This window comes from Muntiacus reevesi, chromosome 2 (genome assembly GCF_963930625.1).
Source record: "Muntiacus reevesi chromosome 2, mMunRee1.1, whole genome shotgun sequence".
In the NCBI taxonomy this organism is placed as follows: Eukaryota; Metazoa; Chordata; class Mammalia; order Artiodactyla; family Cervidae; genus Muntiacus; species Muntiacus reevesi.
This window is the reverse complement of record NC_089250.1, coordinates 114711382-114730710: the sequence shown is the minus strand read 5'-3', so window position 1 is coordinate 114730710 and position 19329 is coordinate 114711382.

Below are 19329 nucleotides of genomic sequence, written 5' to 3'. Positions count from 1 at the left end.
TAGCACACTTATTTTCACTATATTGATACTTCTGATCCATGAACACACCATCTATTTGTGTTCTCTTTGGTTTCTTTCACCAGTGTTTTATAGATTTCTATATATAGGTCTTTTGTTTCTGTCAGTTCAGTTCAGTCGCTCAGTTGTGTCTGACTCTTTGCGACCCCATGAACTGCAGCACGACAGGCCTCCCTGTCCATCACCAACTCCCGGAGTTTAATCAAACTCATGTCCATCGAGTCGGTGATTCCATCCAGCCATCTCATCCTCTGTCGTCCCCTTCTCCTCCTGCCCCCAGTCCCTCCCAGCATCAGGGTCTTTTCCAATGAGTCAACTCTCCCCATGTGGTGGCCAAAGTATTGGAGTTTCAGCTTCAGCATCATTCCCCCCAGTGAATACCCAGGACTGATCTCCTTTAGGATGGACTGGTAAGATCTCCTTGCCATTCAAGGGACTCTCAAGAGTCTTCTCCAACACCACAGTTCAAAAGTATCAATTCTTCAGCACTCCGCTTTCTTCACAGTCCACCTCTCACATCCATACATGACTACTGGAAAAACAATAGCCTTGACTAGACGGAACTTTGTTGGCAAAGTAATGTCTCTGTTTTTTAATATGTTATCTAGGATGGCCATAACTTTCCTTTCAAGGAGTAAGCGTCATTTAATTTCATGGCTGCAATCACCATCTGCCCCCCAATATAAAGTTTGACATTGTTTTCACTGTTTCCCCATCTATTTCCCATGAAGTGATGGGACCAGATTCCATGATCTTAGTTCTCTGAATGTTGAGCTTTCAGTCAACTTTTTCACTCTCCTCTTTCACTTTCGTCAAGAGTCTTTTTAGCTCCTCTTTACTTTCTGCCATAAAGGTGGTGTCATCTGCATATCTGAGGTTATTGATATTTCTCCTGGCAATCTTGATTCCAGCTTGTGCTTCTTCCAGCCCAGCGTTTCTCATGATGTACTCTGCGTATAATTTAAATAAGCAGGGTGACAATATACAGCCTTGATATACTCCTTTTCCTATTTGGAATAGTCTGTTGTTCCATGTCCAGTTTTAACTGTTGCTTCCTGACCTGCATATAGGTTTCTCAAGAGGCAGATCAGGTGGTCTGGTATTTCCACATCTTTTAGAATTTTCCAGTTTATTGTTCTTTAGGTAGATATATTCCTAAGTATTTTATTCTTTTCATTGCAGTGGTGAATGGAATTGTTTTCTTAATTTCTCTTTCTATTTTCTCATTATTAGTGTATAGGAATGCAAGGGATTTTAGTGTGTTGATTTTATATCCTGCAAATTTGCTATATTCATTGATAAGCTCTAGTAATTTTCTGGTGAAGTCTTTCGGGTTTTCTATGTAGAGGATCATTCATTTGCAAACAGTGAGAGTTTTACTTCTTCTTTTCCAATCTGGATTCCTTTTATTTCTTTTTCTGCTCTGATTGCTGTGGCCAAAACTTCCAAAACTATGTTGAATAGTAGTAGTGAGAGTGGGCACCCTTGTCTTGTTCCTGACTTTTGGGGAAATGCTTTCAATTTTTCACCATTGAGGATAATGTTTGCGGTGGGTTTGTCATATATAGCTTTTATTATGTTGAGGTATGTTCCTTCTATGCCTGCTTTCTGTAGAATTTTTATCATAAACGGATGTTGAATTTTGTCAAAGGCTTTCTCTGCATCTACTGAGATAATCATATGGTTTTAATGTTTTCATTTGTTAATGTGGTGTATTATGTTGATTGATTTGCAGATATTGAAGAATCCTTGCATCCCTGGGATAAAGTCCACTTGGTCATGATGTATGATCTTTTAAATATGTTGTTGGATTCTGTTTGCTAGAATATTGTTAAGGATTTTTGCATCTATGTTCATCAGTGATATTGGGCTGTAATTTTCTTTTTTTCTTTTTTTTTCTTTTTGTGGCATCTTTCTCAGGTTTTGGTTTTAGGGTGATGGTGGCTTCATAGAATGAGTCTGGAAGTTTACCTCCCACTGCAATTTTCTGGAAGCATTTGAGTAGAATAGGTGTTAGCTCTTCTCTAAATTTTTGGTAGAATCCAGCTGTGAAGCCATCTGGTCCCGGGCTTTTGTTTGCTGGAAGATTTCTGATTACAGTTTCGATTTCCGTGCTTGTAATGGATCTGTTAAGATTTTCCATTTCTTTCTAGTTCAGTTTTGGAAAGTTGTATTTTTCTAAGAATTTGTCTATTTCTTCCAAGTTGTCCATTTTATTGGCATATAGTTGCTGATAGTAGTCTCTTATGATCCTTTGTATTTCTGTGTTGTCTGTTATGATCTCTCCATCTTCATTTCTAATTTTATTGATTTGATTTTTCTCCCTTTGTTTCCTAATGAGTCTGGCTAATGGTTTGTCAATTTTATTTATCTTCTCAAAGAACTAGCTTTTGGCTTTGTTGATTTTTGCTATGGTCTCTTTTGTTTCTTTTGCATTTATTTCTGCCCTAAATTTTAAGATTTATTTCCTTCTACTAATCCTGGGGCTCATAATTTCTTCCTTTTCTAGTTGCTTTAGGTGTAGAGTTAGGTTATTTATTTCAATTTTTTTCTTGCTTTTGATGTACGCCTATATTGCTATGAACCTTCCCATTAGCACTGCTTTTACAGTGTCCCACAGGTTTTGGGTTGTTGTGTTTTCATTTTCATTCGTTTCTATACATATTTTGATTTCTTTTGATTTCTTCTGTGATTTGTTGCTTATTCAGCAGCATGTTGTTCAGCCTCCATATTTTGGAATTTTTTTCTTTTTCTTCATGTATTTTTATTAGTTGGAGGCTAATTCCTTTACAGTATTGTAGTGGTTTTTGCCATACAGTGACATGAATCAACCATGGATTTATGTATGTTCATCAGCAGATAAATGGATAAGGAAGCTGTGGTACATATACACAATGGAATATTACTCAGTCATTAAAAATAATTCATTTGAATCATTTCTAAAGAGATGGATGAAACTGGAGCCCATTACACAGAGTGAAGTAAACCAGAAAGATAAAGACCATATGTTGGAATTTTTAATAGTTTTTCTCCTGTAATTGAGACCTAATCTTACTGCATTGTGGTCAGAAAAGATGCTTGGAAAAATTTCAATTTTTTTGAACTTACCAAGGCCAGATTTATGGCCCAGGATGTGATCTATCCTGGAGAAGGTTCCGTGTGTGCTTGAGAAAATGGTGAAATTCATTGTTTTGTGGTGAAATGTCCTATAGATATCAATTAGGTCTAACTGGTCTATTGTATCATTTAAAGTTTGTGTTTCCTTGTTAATTTTCTGTTCAGTTGATCTAGCCAAAGGTGTGAGTGGGGTATTAAAGTCTCCCACTATTATAGTATTATTCTTAATTTCCCCTTTCATGCTTGTTTGCATTTGTCTTACATATTGTGGTGCTCCTAAGTTGGGTCATTTATATATTTATAATTGTTATATCTTCTTTTTTTTTTTTTAGTCATATTTTCTTTTTTTTTTTTCTTCTTCTTGGATTGATCATTTGATCATTATGTAGTGTCCTTCTTTGTCTCTTTTCACAGCCTTTGTTTTAAAGTCTATTTTAGCTGATATGAGTATTGCTACTCCTGCTTTCTTTTGGTCTCTCTTTCCATGGAATATCATTTTCCAGCCCTTCACTTTCAGTCTGTATATGTCCCTTGTTTCGCAGCGGGTCTCTTGTAGACAGCATATATAGGGGTCTTGTTTTTGTATCCATTCAGCCAGTCTTTGTCTTTTGGTTGGGGCATTCAACCCATTTACATTTAAGGTAATGATTGATAGGTATGGTCCCGTTGCCATTTACTTTGTTGTTTTGGCTTCGTGTTTATACACCCTTTCTGTGTTTCCTGTCTAGAGAAGATCCTTTTGCATTTGTTGGAGAGCTGGTTTGGTGGGGCTGAATTCTCTCAGCTTTTGCTTGTCTGTAAAGCTTTTGATTTCTCCTTCATATTTGAATGAGATCTTTGCTGGGTACAGCAATCTGGGCTGCAGGTTATTTTCTTTCATCACTTTAAGTATGTCCTGCCATTCCTTCCTGGCCTGAAGAGTTTTGAAAGAGTATTGACAGATCAGCTGTTATCCTTATGGGAATTCCCTTGTATGTTATTTGTTGTTTATCCCTTGCTGCTTTTAATGTTTATTCTTTGTGTTTGATCTTTGTTAATTTGATTAATATGTGTCTTGGGGTATTTTGCCTTGGGTTTATCCTGTTTGGGACTCTCTGGGTTTCTTGGACTGGGGTGAGTATTTCCTTCCTCATTTTAGGGAAGTTTTCAACTATCATCTCCTCCAGTATTTTCTCATAATCTTTCTTTTTGTCTTCTTTTTCTGGGACTCCTATGATTCTAATGTTGGGGTGTCTAACATTGTCCCAGACGTCTCTGAGGTTGTCCCCATTTCTTTTAATTTGTTTTTCCTTTTTCCTCTGTGTTTCATTTATTTCTACCATTCTATCTTCTACCTCACTTATCCTATCTTCTGCCTCCATTATTCCTCTGTTGGTTCCCTCCAAGGTGTTTTTGATCTGATTTATTGCATTATTCATTATATTGACTCTTTTTTATTTCTTCTAAGTCCTTGTTAAACCTTTCTTGTACCTTCTCGATCCTTGTCTCCAGGCTATTTATCTGAAACTCCATTTTGTTTTCAAGATTTTGGATCATTTTCACTGTCATTATTTGGAATTCTTTATCAGGTAGATTCCCTATCTCTTCCACTTTGGTTTGGTTTGGTGGGCATTTATCCTGTTCCTTTGCCTGCTGGGTATTTCTCTGCCTCTTCATCTTATTTATGTTGCTGTGTTTGGGGTGGTCTTTATGTATTCTGGCAGTTGGTGGTTCCTCTTTATTGTGGAGCTTCCTCGCTGTGGGGGGGTTTGGACAGGTGGCTTGTCAAGGGTTCCTGGTTAGGGAAGCTTGTATCAGTGTTCTGGTAGGTGGAGTTGGATTTCTTCTCCCTGGAGTGCAATGAAATGTCCAGTAATAAGTTTTGAGATGTCAGTGGATTTGATGAGACTTTGGGCAGCTTGTATATTGACGTTCAGGGCTATTTTCCTGTGTTACTGGAGAATTTGCATGGTATGTCTTGCTTTTGAGCTTGTTGGCCCTTGGGTGGTGCTTGGTTTCAGTGTAGGTATGGAGGCGTTTGATGAGCTCCTGTCGATTAATGTTCTCTGGTCAGGAGTTCTCTGGTGTTCTCAGGATTAGGACTTCAACCTCCTGCCTCTGGTTTTCAGTCTTATTCTTACAGTAGCCTCATGACTTCTCCATCTATACAGCAATGATGATAAAACATCTAGGTTAAAGATGAAAAGTTTCTCCACAGTGTGGGACACCCAGAGAGGTACACAGAGTTACATGGAGAAGAGAAGAGGGAGGAGGGAGATAGAGGTGACCAGGAGGAGAAGAGGGGGAATCAAAAGGGGCGAGAGCAAGCTAGCCAGTAACCACTTCCCTATGTGCTCTCCACAGTCTGGATCCCTCAGAGATGTTCATGGAGTTACACAGAGAAGAGAAGAGGGAGGAAGGAGACAGAGGTGGCCAGGAGGATAAAAGTGGGAATCAAAAGAAGAGAGACAGATCTAGCCAGTAATCAATTCTCTAAATGGTCTCCACAGCCCAGAACACACAAAGAGATTCACAGAGTTGTGTAGAGAAGAGAAGGGGGTGGGGGGAGATAGAGGCGACCTGGTGGAGAGAAAGTGGAGTCAAAAGGGGGAGAGGGCAGTCAAGCCAGTGATCTCGCTCCCAAGTAAAAATGGGTACTGAAGATTGGGTTCTTAAAGGTACAAAGTTGATAACAAATACCATAAAGCAAAGATTAAAAATCTAGAGTAGAGGTGAGATTATAAAAAATACAATATTAAAAAAAAGTCACAAAAATTATAAAATAAATACATATATATATGATGTTTGCTTTAAAAAATAGGGTCTTTTTTCTGCAAAGTAAAGTAGGTTATAAAAATGAAAATTAAAGGAGTAATAGAGGACTTTTATTTTATTTATTTACTTTATTTATTGTTATTTATTATATTTATTTTATTTATTTATTTATTTTATTTTAATAATAAAATAAAGAAGACTTTTTTTTTAATTTAAAAAATGATAATAGTAAAAATATATGTAAGACTTTCTCTGGTGTTGTTGTGGACAGTATGGGGTCAGTTCATTTTTAGAGAATTCCTTGATCCGGCTTATACTTCTCAAGATCTATAGGCCCCTTCCTATGTTTAGTTCAGTTCAGTTCATTTGCTCAGTTGTGTCTGACTCTTTGCGACCCCATGAATCGCAGCACACCAGGCCTCCTGGTCCATCACCAACTCCCAGAGCTTACTCAAACTCATGTCCATCGAGTCGGTGATGCCATCCAGCCATCTTATCCTCTGTCGTCCCCTTCGCCTCCTGCCCCAAATCCCTCCCAGCATCAGAGTCTTTTCCAATGTGTCAACTCTTCCCATGTGGTGGCCAAAGTATTGGAGTTTCAGCTTCAGCATCAGCCCTTCCAATGAACACCTAGTACTGATCTCCTTTAGGATGGACTGGTTGGATCTCCTTGCAGTCCAAGGGACTCTCAAGAGTCTTCTCCAACACCATAGTTCAAAAGCATCAATTTTTCGGCGCTCAACTTTCTTCACAGTCCCACTCTTACATCCATATATGACCAGTGGAAAAACCCTAGCCTTGACTAGATGGATCTTTGTTGGCAAAGTAATGTCTCTGCTTTTTAATATGCTATCTAGGTTGGTCATGACTTTCCTTCCAAGGAGTAAGCGTCTTTTATTTTCATGGCTGCAATCACCATCTGCAGTGATTTTGGAGCCCCCCAAAATAAAGTCAGACTTTTTCCTCGTCTATTTCCCCACTGTTTCCCTATCTATTTACCATGAAGTGATGAGACCAGATTCCATGATCTTAATTTTCTGAATGTTGAGCTTTCAGCCAACTTTTTCACTCTCCTCTTTCACCAAGAGGCTTTTTAGTTCCTCTTCACTTTCTGCGTATCTGCATCTATTATCTGCATATCTGCATATTTCTCCCAGCAATCTTGATTCCAGCTTGTGCTTCTTCCAGCCGAGCATTTCTCATGATGTACTCTGCATATAATTTAAATAAGCAGGGTGACAATATACAGGCTTGACATATCCTTTTCCTATTTAGAACCAGTAGTCGGTGCTAATTACAGGGTTTTAATCTATTGCACCTGTCACTTCCAAAGCGGTTCCCTCTGTTTTAGGTTTTTCTGTTTGTTGGTCTCTTCAGTGTCTAATTTCTGCCCTCTTGTGTCAGGGTCACAATAGTGGTGGTCACTATTTTTCAGGCTTGCCTGTTCAGTCATGCTGTGGGGAGGGAGGAATCCTGCAAACAATCATCACTGGCGTGTGCTCACAGTGTCTCGGCCACACTGGGTTTGCCCCCGCTCACAGCGTGTATGCTTTCCCAGTCTACACTGCTCAGAATCTAGGTTGTTCTGCCGGGAACTATCTGAGGTGGGCCCTGAATTGTATGCACTTCCCAGGTCTAAGGCTCTCAGGTTCAGGTTCTCGGGTACTCCACAGAGGTGCAGACTTGGTTGGGCCTGCGTTTTATGCCCTTCCCAGGTCCGAGCAGCTCAGATGACCAGGTGCTCGGTAAGCGTGGTAACCCCCAAGCAGAGGCTGTGACTTATCACCTCCCCCATCCCAGTCGCTTGGTTTTCTGGGTGTACAATGGGTGTGTCTTCTCAGGTGTGTGGTGTGTCTCTTCTGGGGAGCTGATCTCTGGCAGTGACCCTCCCGGCGGATGTCAACTGTCCAGGATCCCAAGTAGTCTTGGTTAGCAATGAAGCCTGCCTGCAGTTTGGTAGAGGATGCCTCTCTGGGGCTGCGATTGCCCCCTTCCAGCTGTGGCTGCCCCCGCCTGCCTGTCTCCAGCAGGGGATGGGCCAGTCCGCTGGTTAACTCTGCTCACTTCCTTGTTCTGTGAGCGGGCCTGGCGGTGTCTTAGGTTAGGGCTTTTCGCATGATACCTATCCCACAGTCTGGGTTGCTAGCTCAAGTTAGTTCCCTCAGATTGCCATTGGGGAATTCAGGCCTGGTCCTTACTCTAAGCAATGCAGCCCTCGCCTCCCTGTCCAGCCCCCGCTTGCTAGTGGAGGATGCGAGCAGATGCGCTGTTTCTCCACTGGGTGTTGCCGTTGGGCACGTAATCTGTGGGTTTTAATTATTTATTTATTTTTCCTCCCCGTTATGTTGCCCTCTGAGGTTCCAAGGCTCGCCACAGGCTCGCCAGTGAGAGTATTTCCTGGTGTTTGAAAACTCCTCTCTTTTTTAAGACTCCCTTCCCGGGATGGAGCTCCGTCCCTACCTCTTTTGTCTCTCTTATGTTTTATATTTTTTCCTACCTCCTTTTGAAGACAATGGGCTGCTTTTCTGGGTGCCTGATGTCCTCTGCCTGCATTCAGAAGTTGTTTTGTGGAATTTACTCAGCGTTCAAATGTTCTTTTGATGAATTTGTGGGGGAGGAAGTGGTCTCCCGGTCCTATTCCTCCACCACCTTAGGATGGCCTTGGAGATAATTTTTTATTTCTTTTGTTTAGCTTCTACATTGTTGTGGTTTTTCAGTCACTAAGTTGTGTCCAGCTCTTTGCAACCCCATGGACTGCAGCATGCCAGGCTTCCCTGTCATTCACTGTCTCTCAGAATGCATTCACGCTCATGTCCATTAAGTAGGTCATGGCATCCAACCATCTCATCCTCTGTTGCCCCCTTCTCCTCCTGCCCTCAATCTTTCCCAGCATCAGGATCTTCTCTAATGATTTGGCTGTTTGCATTGGGTAGCCAAAGTATTGGAGCTTCAGGTTCAGCATCAGTCCTTCCAGTGAAAATTCAGGGTTGATTTCCTTTAGGATTGACTGATTTGATCTCCTTGCTATCAGGGTGAGTCTCAAGAGTCCTCTCCAGCACCACAATTCAAATGCATGAGTTCTTCCATGCTCAGTCTTATTTATGGTCCAACTCTCACATGGCTACTTGGAAAACCATAGCATTGACAATATGGATCTGTGTTTGCAAAATAATGTCTCTGCATTTTTATGTGCTACTGTCCAGGTTTGTCATAGCTTTTCTTCCAATGAGCAAGTGGGATTTTTTGTTTTTTGTTTGGTTACCATGAGGTTTATTCACAACACCATGAGGGTTAATTAAAGCATCTAGATAACACAGTACATATTATGCTGATAGCAATTTATCTTTATTCACCCAAAAAGGCTCCATCCTTTTATTCCTATCTATTATGTATTTAATGTCAAAATTTGCCTCTCTTTATGTTGTATATCTGTTATTTGATAGGAGCTAGATTTGTTAATACTCTTTTTAAACTTTATACTATATAGTTCAGATATCATTCTAATATGCAATATTAATTTTCCAATTCTGTCTATATTTTACCAATTCTGTAAATTATGTCTATATTTTATCAATTTTCCAATTCTGTCTATATTTTACTCTGTCTATATTAGAGTGTTATGTGCTTTCAAATATTTTCATGTCATTAACAAGCATCTTTCTATTTCAGCTCAAAGAATTTTCAGTATTTCTTGCATGGCAGATCTAAAGGTGAATTCCTTTAGCTATTGCGTCAGTTCAGTTCAGTTCAGTCGCTCAGACATGACTCTTTGTGACCCCATGAACTGCAGCTCGCCAGTCTTCCCTGTTCATCACCAACTCCCGGAGCCTACTCAAATTCATGTCCCTTGAGTTGGTGATGCTGTCCAACCATTTTGTTCTCTGTTGTCCCCTTGCCTTCAATCCTTCCCATCAGGGTCTTTTCCATTGAGTCAGGTCTTTGCATCAGGTGGCCAAAATACTGGAGCTTCATCTTCAGCATCAGCCCTTCCAATGAATATTTAGGGTTGATTTCCTTTAGGATTGACTGGTGTGATCTCCTTGCAGTCCAAGTGCTCTCAAGGGTCTTCTCCAACACCACAGTTCAAAAGTATCAATTCTTCAACCTTCAGCTTTCTTTATGGTCCAACTCACATCCATACATGACTACTGGAAAAACCATAGCTTTGAATATATGGACCTTTGTTGGCAACATAATGTCTCTGCTTTTTAACATGCTGTCTACGTTGGTCATAGCCTTTCTTCCAAGAAGCAAGTGTTTTTTAATCTCATTGCTGCAGTCACCATCTGCAGTGATTTTGGAGCCCAAGAAAATAAAGTCTGTCACTGTGTCCATTGTTTTCCCGTCTATTTGTCATGAAGTTATGGAACCAGGTGCTGGAAAGCCTTTATTTTTCCATATATTGAGATAAATTTTCCAGATAAAGTATTCTTGGCTGAAAATGCTCATTTTCAGCATCCTGAACAAGTCATTCCACTCTCCCCTGGCCTGTAGAATTTCTGCTGAGTAATCCACTGATAGTCTAGTGCAGGTTCCTTTGTAGGTTACATTATTTTTTTTTCTTTTTTTCTGGCTGCTGATGTGCAGGGGTTTGACAGCCCCTTTGGGTCCATAGCTCTCTCTGAAGTCTTATTTATTTTTCAGTGAATAGGTAGACTAGAAATCCCCAGGATCCCTTGGTGTAATAAGAAGAGGTATTTTTGTTTGATATGGAAGTTTAATTTTTTTTTTTTTTTGCTATTATTAAAATGACAGAGAGAAAGAGGAAATCATTTATACCACTTGATGCTGACCTTAGTCCTTTGGAATGCCAATTTCTTTGGCCAGTCATTCATTGGTTGTTAGCCCAGGGTAGGGGTTCTGTGAAATAATGCTCAGAGTGTACTTTGATTACATTTCAGAACATTCTTCCTTCATCAGGATCATCTCGGTGGTGATGCTGACTTAGACAAAAGGGTAAAAGTATTAGAAAGACTTCACTTGATCTGTATCCAAACTCGAGGTGCGAACCCATGCCTTTTGTTTATGCCATGCAGAAACCTTCAAACTATAATGGAATCTATTTTTACTTTATGGATACACCTAATGTCATGCTGAATTGCACACAGGGTGCGTATATGTATATTACAAAGAGTGTCTATCAGTGAGCTAGATATTCATACCAACTACTAACAGACCATAATGTAACATGGGAAGAAAAGCAGAAGCAAAAAGAAAGCCATCAATGAAAGGAAAATATAACAAGTTTAAATTTTTTAAAAAATATATTATATGGCTTATTGAAACCGAACTTATATTTTTACACTCTTTAAAATATTGATGGGATTCCCTGACAGCTCAGTTGGTAAAGAATCTGCCTGCAATGCAGGAGACTTCAGTTCAATTCCTGGGTCGGGGAGATGCCCTGGAGAAGGGATAGGCAACCCACTCCAGCATTCTTGGGCTTCCGTTGTGGCTCAGCTGGTAGAGAATCTACTTGCAACGAGGGATATCTGGGTTTGATCCCTGGGTTGGGAAGATCCCCTAGAGAAGGGAGAGGCTACCTACTCCAGTCTTCTGTCCTGGAGAATTCCAAGGACTGTATAGTCCATGGGTCGCACAGAGAGTCAGACATGACTGAGAGACTTTCACTTTCACTTTAAAATGTTGATAACCATGTACTGTTCTCTGTACCTAGAATACCAACTTTAAGACTTGGCATCCATGGCACTCATTAGTGAGAAAGCTAAACTTCATTTTTCATCCACGTGTTCTATATCAAAGCTTCCCTCAATTTTATGAGCAAAGATATCAGTGAAAACAGCCCTGTAACAATCTGTCCTTGTAATCACAATTATCATTTGAACTTTCATAGGCCCAGGAAAGGATGGTCACAGATATGTATTACACCTTCATGAACCCAGGCAAAGAATTTGCATTTGGATTCTGAAAAAAAAAAAAAAAAAAAAGGCACAGAATTTGACGGGAAATCACCATTTGAAATGCTGATCAAATCCATATTGGGAGAGTCACCTGGATTACAGAGACTCCTGATCTGCTGGACTGCTCCCAGAAGCACAGGACTCATTGAGACCGAAGATGGCCCACCCATTTCTTAAGTCTTTCCTATTTAAATCCTTTCTTGACTATATTTAAGACTTTGAAAAAATAAAGTGACACAAGTAGAAGCAGAATTTCAAGTATTAGTAGAGTTGCCACTAGATATTTTTGCAACTGTTGTGATTCCTTTCCTAGCATGACTTTGATTCAGGGTTCCCAATAGAGCTGGACCATAAGAAGGCGGAGCGCCGAACAATTGAAGCCTTCAAATTGTGGTGCTGGAGAAGACTTCTGAGAGTTCCTTGGACAGTAAGGAGTCCAAACCAGTCAATCTTAAGGGAAATCAACCCTAAATACTCATTTGAAGGACTGATGCTGAAGCTGAAGCTCCAGTATTCTGATGCGAACAGTTGACTTACTGGAAAATTCTCTGATGCTGGGAAAGATTGAGGGCAGAAGGGGAAGAGGGCATCAGAAGATGAAATGAATCGATGGTGTCACCAATACAATGGACATGAACTTGTGCAAACTTTGGGAGATGGTGAGGGACAGAGAGGACTGGCATGGTGCAATCCGTGGGGTCACAAAGAGTCAGACACAACTGGACAACTGAACAAGAACCGACAGTTTTAACATACAGAAATACTGTGCTCTCTATTATGTTCCATTACTCTGGATTCATTATTATAGATGGCCATATTATTTATAATTTCAAATACAAAAAATCTTAAGTTGCTTGTATGCATTGCATGTGTCTCTGGAATCTCCTGGAACACACGGATTCCATCCACAAATCAGAGTGTTTATTGTAGGAACAAGACAAAAACATTTCTGTAGATGGATTTTTATTGGGTGTCTAGCCATGGGTGATACCAAACTGCATGGATTCTGGGTCTGCTGTTAACCTGTCATGCCAATAAAAGCTATGGTTTATCTTAGTTATCTGACAAACCCAGGAGGCAAGAAGCATATAATCCTTTTTTTTTTTTTTTTCTTTTTGAAAAGGAGAAATGGACATCTGTAGCTGGGTTCTCCTTTTTTGACTTATACTAGAAATAGGAATTAAGAACACTTGTGCTAAGAAAAAGCTCAAGCTGATTTATAAGATGGTGGAAGGGGAAGAAAATTACCTGTGGAATGTATAATGTAAGTTGCACATCATTGATGTATTTTTTTTCATACAAAGTGAAAACAGAAGCCTGAAGTGTCACTTAGATTCTTTACCATCTGAGCTAACAGGGAAGCCCCTTGTATTTTTTAAAAGGCATTAAAAAATCTACTTAGATGGTGAATGCCAGCAGTAAATGATTTCAATTGAGAATAGAATTCAGATAATTAGAAAAATAGCATGATGTGTACTTTTGCTCTAGAGAGCTGAGAAACTCAGGTTATATGTATAAGAGGAATACAGGAAACATAACTGGAATCAGCGGGGATGGAACTAATTACACCAGGTACTAAATGTAATCAATTAGCTTAAAATAATGTTAGGGGTGTGTCTGTGTGTGTGTAAGTACCAGAATTAGCCTGTCTTTATCTAAAAGAAACAATCAGTTCAGTTCAGTTCAGTGGCTCAGTCCTGTCCAACTCTTTGTGACCCCATGGAAAGGAAACATCATCAGTTTAAATAAAAACAATGTCCCTTGGAACCAGTAGGTCGCGCTCCAAACTTAGTTTCCAGCTGGGGCTTGTTTAAATGATGCTTTACAGAGCAGCAAGTCCTGTGGGTAGAAGGCCTCTGAGCGGGTTGTAATAAGTGAAAACTTGAGGCCCCTGTATTAAGATAAGGGAGACGTTTGTGTGTTGGAGTATGTTGAAGAGCTGCATGATGGAACATTTTGTCATTGTTCACTTTCTTCCAGCATTTTTTGGTTATTTGTAAGAAGTTTATTGAGCTTTGTTTGACAACTAAAATATGTGTGTGTGTGTGTGTGTGTGTGTGTTTATATTTAATGTATTCAGCACAATAAGATTGGAGAGAAGTATACAGTCATGAAACTGCCACCACCAAGTACAAAAACATCCATCACCTCCGAAAGTTTCCTCCCCTACACTTTTCTTTAGGGTAAGAACATTTCATAAAATCTACTTTTAGTAAGTTTAAAGTATGCAATAGAGTGTTGTTAGCTTAAACACTGTTGCATAGTAGATTTCCAGAACTTATGTTCCTAAAACTTTATACCTTTTAACCATCAGGTTGCCTCTTTATTTCTCACTACTGCTGCCCCGGCAACTACCATTCAAGTCTGTTTCTTATGAATTTGACTCTTTTACATTCCACTTACACTAAGATCATGCAGCATTTGTCTCCCAGTGTTTGGCTTATTTTCACCTAACATCATGCCCTACAGATCCATCCAACTTGTTGCAAAAGGCAGGATTCTCTTGTTTTTGAAGACCTGATAATCTATTTTATGTAATGCCACTTTCTTTTATCCACTTATTGATGAGGATTTACATAGTTTCTCTTGACTCTTGTGCATAATGCTGCAATGAACATATCTCTTCAAATTCTGACTTCTTTTAAATACCCAAAAGTGATATTGGTAGATCATATATATATATATTTAATGACTTGAGTGAACTCTTTCTTCCTAAAGTTCTTCAGTTCACTTCAGTTGCTCAGTCGTGTCTGATTCCTTGCGACCCCATGAACCACAGCACGCCAGGCCTCCCTGTCCATCACCAACTCCTGGAGTTCACCCAAACCCATGTTAATAGAGTCAGTGATGCCATCCAACCATCTCATCCTCCATCTTTCCCTTCTCCTCCTGCTCTCAACCCCTGCCATCAGGGTCTTTTGAAATGAGTCACATTAGGTGGCCAAAGTATTGGAGTTTCAGCTTCAGCATCAGTCCTTCCAATGAACACCCAGGACTGATCTCCTTTAGGATGGACTGGTTGGATCTCCTTGCAGTCCAAGGGACTATCAAGAGCCTTCTCCAGCACCACAGTTCAAAAGCATCAATTCTCCAGCACCCAGCTTTCTTCACATTCTAACTCTCACATCCATACATGACCACTGGAAAAACCATAGCCTTAAGTAGACCGACCTTTGTTGGCAAAGTAATGTCTCTGCTTTTCAATATGCTGTCTAGGTTGGTCATAACTTTCCTTTCAAGGAGTAAGTGTCTTTTAATTTCCTGGCTGCATTCGTCATCTGCAGTGTTTTTGGAGCCCAGGAAAATAAAGTCACCCACTGTTTCCATTGTTCCCCATCTAATTGTCATGAAGTGGTGGGACCGGATACCATGATCTTCGTTTTCTGAATGTTGAGCTTTAAACCAGTTTTTTCACTCTCCTCTTTCACTTTCATCAAGAGGCTCTTTAGTTCTTCTTCACTTTCTGCTGTAGGGGTTGTGAGAGGGTAACAGGCAGGAAGGTCAGGGGTCTCCAAATGGAGGAAATATGCTGCAAGTATCAGACATTTTTATCTCTCTTAAGCGGCAGGAGGAAACAAACTGGCAATATTTTTTTCCTTCTCTATACAAGTTAAAAGGAGGTGTCTCTTAAAATACTGTGTTGGCATAATGACACCTTTCACTTGAAGTTAACTATTCTCAAACCTTCAGTTAACCAATGCATTTTTCTTATGGAATCGTTTGTCTTAAGCTATGTTAATGTTCTATGCAGTTACCCCAGACTCTGTCTTCAGGTCTGTTCGCCTAATGGCTCAGAACCTACTTGACAAACCAGTATGTTATACTCAGATATTGTTCCCATAATCTATGTAAATGAAACTATTTGTATGGTAATCTGCCCTTCTACAAGATTCAAGTCAATCGTTTAATGGCCTGGGATGAATCATCTGGTGCCAAGATTATCCCAAAATGCAGCTTATGGATGAGGGGCCTGGTGCCATTTTGAGTTTTAAGACATTCCTTTCTTTCATTAACAGACTGTTAGTGACTATATAGGCTCAGATGGCAAAGCATCTCTCTGCGATGCAGGAGACCCGGGTTCAATTCCTGGGTTGGGAAGATCCATTGGAGACGGAAATGGCAACCCACTCCAGTTGGAATGGGTTCCAGTTCCACTCTTGCCTGGAAAATCCCATGGACGGAGGAGTCTGGTAGGCCACAGTCTATGGGGTCGCAAAGAGTCAGACATGACTGAACAACTTTCACAAAGTGACTGTATAACATCCAGCTGAAGACTAGCAGGGGTGTACTCTTTCTGCCCCCTTATGATGACTATGTCAGAAGCTTTCTCTATCTCCTTTATACATTACACAAAAGCTCTGAGCGATCAAACCTCGTCTCTGGCCCCAGATTGAATTCTCCTCCAGAGGCCAAGAATCAGCAACAACCTTTCAGTTATGTCATCTGCATATCTGAGGTTATTGATATTTCTCCCGGCAAACTTGATTCCAGCCTGCGCTTTCTCCAGCCCAGCATTTCTCATGATGTACTCTGCATATAAGTTAAATAAGCAAAATAACAGGCTGACAATATAAAGTTCTTAGTAATTTACAATTCCACAAAGAGTATACAAAGTTTCCCTGTACCCCATCATCATTATCGTTTATAGTTTTGGTATTAGTTATTTTAGCATGTGTGAGTTGTTTTTCTGTGTGTGTATTCCTGTTCAGTAATGATGTTTGGTATCTTTTCATATATCTGTTATCCACTTGTATGTCTCCTTTGAGAAATATCTATTCAGATCTTTTGCCCATTTTTAAGCTTGGTTAAACTTTTTATTTCTTTTTGCTGTTGACTTGTATGAGTTTGTTACATATTTTGAACATTAACCCCTTGTCAGATACATTGTTTGCTAATATATTATCCAATTTCATAGATTGATTTTTCCTTTTTAATTATTTCTTTTGCTATATAAAATAGTTCTCATTTAATATAGCCCCACTTTACTTTTTCTTTCTTTGCCTCAGGGTTAATAATAAATAAGAAAATATATATTCAGTTCAGTTCAGGTCAGTCGTTCAGTCATGTCTGACTCTTTGTGACCCCATGAATTGTATCACACCAGGCCTCTCTGTCCATCGCCAACTCCCAGAGCTTACTCAAACTCATGTCCATCGAGTCAGTGATGCCATCCAGCCATCTCATCCTCTGTTGTCCCCTTCTCCTCCTGTCCCCAATCCCTCCCAGCATCAGGGTCTTTTTCAATGAGTCAACTCTCACATGAGGTGGCCAAAGTATTGGAGTTTCAGCTTCAGGATCACTCCTTCCAATGAACACCCAGGACTGATCTCCTTTAGGATGGACTGGTTGGACCTCCTTGCAGTCCAAGGGACTCTCAAGAGTCTTCTCCAACACCACAGTTCAAACGCATGAATTTTTCGGCACTCATCTTTCTTCACAGTCATTAGTAATAAAATAATTTTAAATATTAATATATATTAATCCATGTTGTGGATATCTCCAGCGTGTCCACAAACTGAGATCTCTATGGCAAAATGATTATTGAATATTACACCATTTGATACAAAAACTTGACCTCAGGATTTTCCTCAAGAAAGTTGCTATCAGATATATACTGGTAATCTGAATACAATGGCAGTCCGAATACTACTTGATATAATTATAGTCTTTCTACTATCTCTTTGATAACGAACTCTTTTTACTTCTATAGTGTCATTTCATTAAAAATATTTCAATATGGGCTTTTGATCACTTGTTCTCTGGTAATAATGCCAGGTTAGGGGATCTGTTTAAATGGGGCATCCTTTTAATTCACCTTTTTTTTTTTTTTAATTCACCTTGAATAAATATCTGGCATATAAATTTATATTTTATTTCTTTGGATAGATACCTGGTTTCTTTGTTCTCCTATATAAAATACAGGTAATCCAACAAGGTCCAGCACACCATTAAACTTGAATTAAGGACATCTGGAAGGTTAGAGTGATTGCAAATGCTCTGAATGTAAGCAACGCAAATGCCAGTGTTGTATATCAGAGGACTTCAGAACAAAACTAGGTTCCTAGGTAAGGGAACATCAAAGCGTTTCCCATAGGCTGTTCTGTATAGTGCGTGGGCTGGTCTGGTGACAGGAAGGTTGAGAGCCAGGAGGCAAGTATAGAATATCCTATAAATCAGGGCTTTCCTTTGTTGCTGACAAAGGTCTGTATAGTCAAAGCTATGGTTTTTCCAGTAGTCATATATGGATATGAGAGTTGAACCATAAAGAAGGCTGAGTACCAAAGAATTGATGCTTTCAACCTAGGGTATTGGAGGAGACTCTTGTGAGTCCCTTGGACTTCACGGAGATCAAACCAGTCACTTGCAAAGAAAATGAATCGTGCATATTCATTGTAAGAACTGATGCTGAAGCTGAAGCTCCAATATTTTGGTCATCTGCTGTGAAGAACTGACTCATTGGAAAAGTTCCTGATGCTGGGAAAGGCTGAGGGCAGGAGGAGAAAGGGACGACAGAGGATGGCATCACTGACTCAGTGGACATGAGTTTGAGCAGGCTGTGGGAGATAGTGAAGGACAGGGAAGCCTGGTGTGCTGCAGTCCAAGGGTCACAAAGAGTCAGACATGGATGGGCAACTGAACAACAACAACATTTTCAAACATGAAAGGATCCCTTCTAGCTCCCATGTTGTCAGCTGGCATTGTGAGTGTCATAATATCTCTTGACAAGAGTGCCACAGTTCTGGCTTCACTTGGCACCTAGGCTACTAAACTAGGGTTATGGCTATTATGGTTGGGGTGGGACTGATGTGATTGGAGATCCATGTTGACATTTGCTCATGACTGATGGTGTAGGAGGCAGAGACCTCTGTGTTCAAGAATGGTTAAAAACCTGCATTTTCTGAAATACTTGCCTCTTTCCTCTGTTCTCATTGGACTGTGTCTGCAGACCCCAAATGACTCTCCTTACTTATTCTCTGTGCTGGAGAGATGCAAATCAGACTCCCATGGCCCATGGTGCAGGTTGATCTGAAGCTTCTTCCTAGGCTTTGGGGTCTCAGCATTTGCAGATTTCAGCAAAACAGGGGTATTTTCTCTTTCTAGAGAGTCACACAGTCCCCTCTTGTCAAGAAATAGGCATGGCTTACATATTGGGATGAGTAGTGATCACCCATAGAGCATCTTCTCAGACCTGAATGACCTCCCATTCATCCCATGGCCATGTTGGACTATGAAGTTTCTGAGTGAGTTGACCAGATGAGAGATGGGCATCTGAGATAGGTAGATGCATTTCCACATAACTTGGAATTGATGTCAAGCAAGAGAGCATGAATTTCTGATCTCTATGATCTTGAGACCTGGACACAGAGGAAGTTGCTGTGCAAAGAAGGGAAAGAGGTGAGGATGGGAAGAGAGAGGCAGAAGCCAGAGAGGTAGCACGAGGGTGCCTGTGCCTACCGGTCCTTCTAAAGTCAATTCAGAATTTCTGTTCTCAGAAAAATAATGCATCCATTGGGCTCAG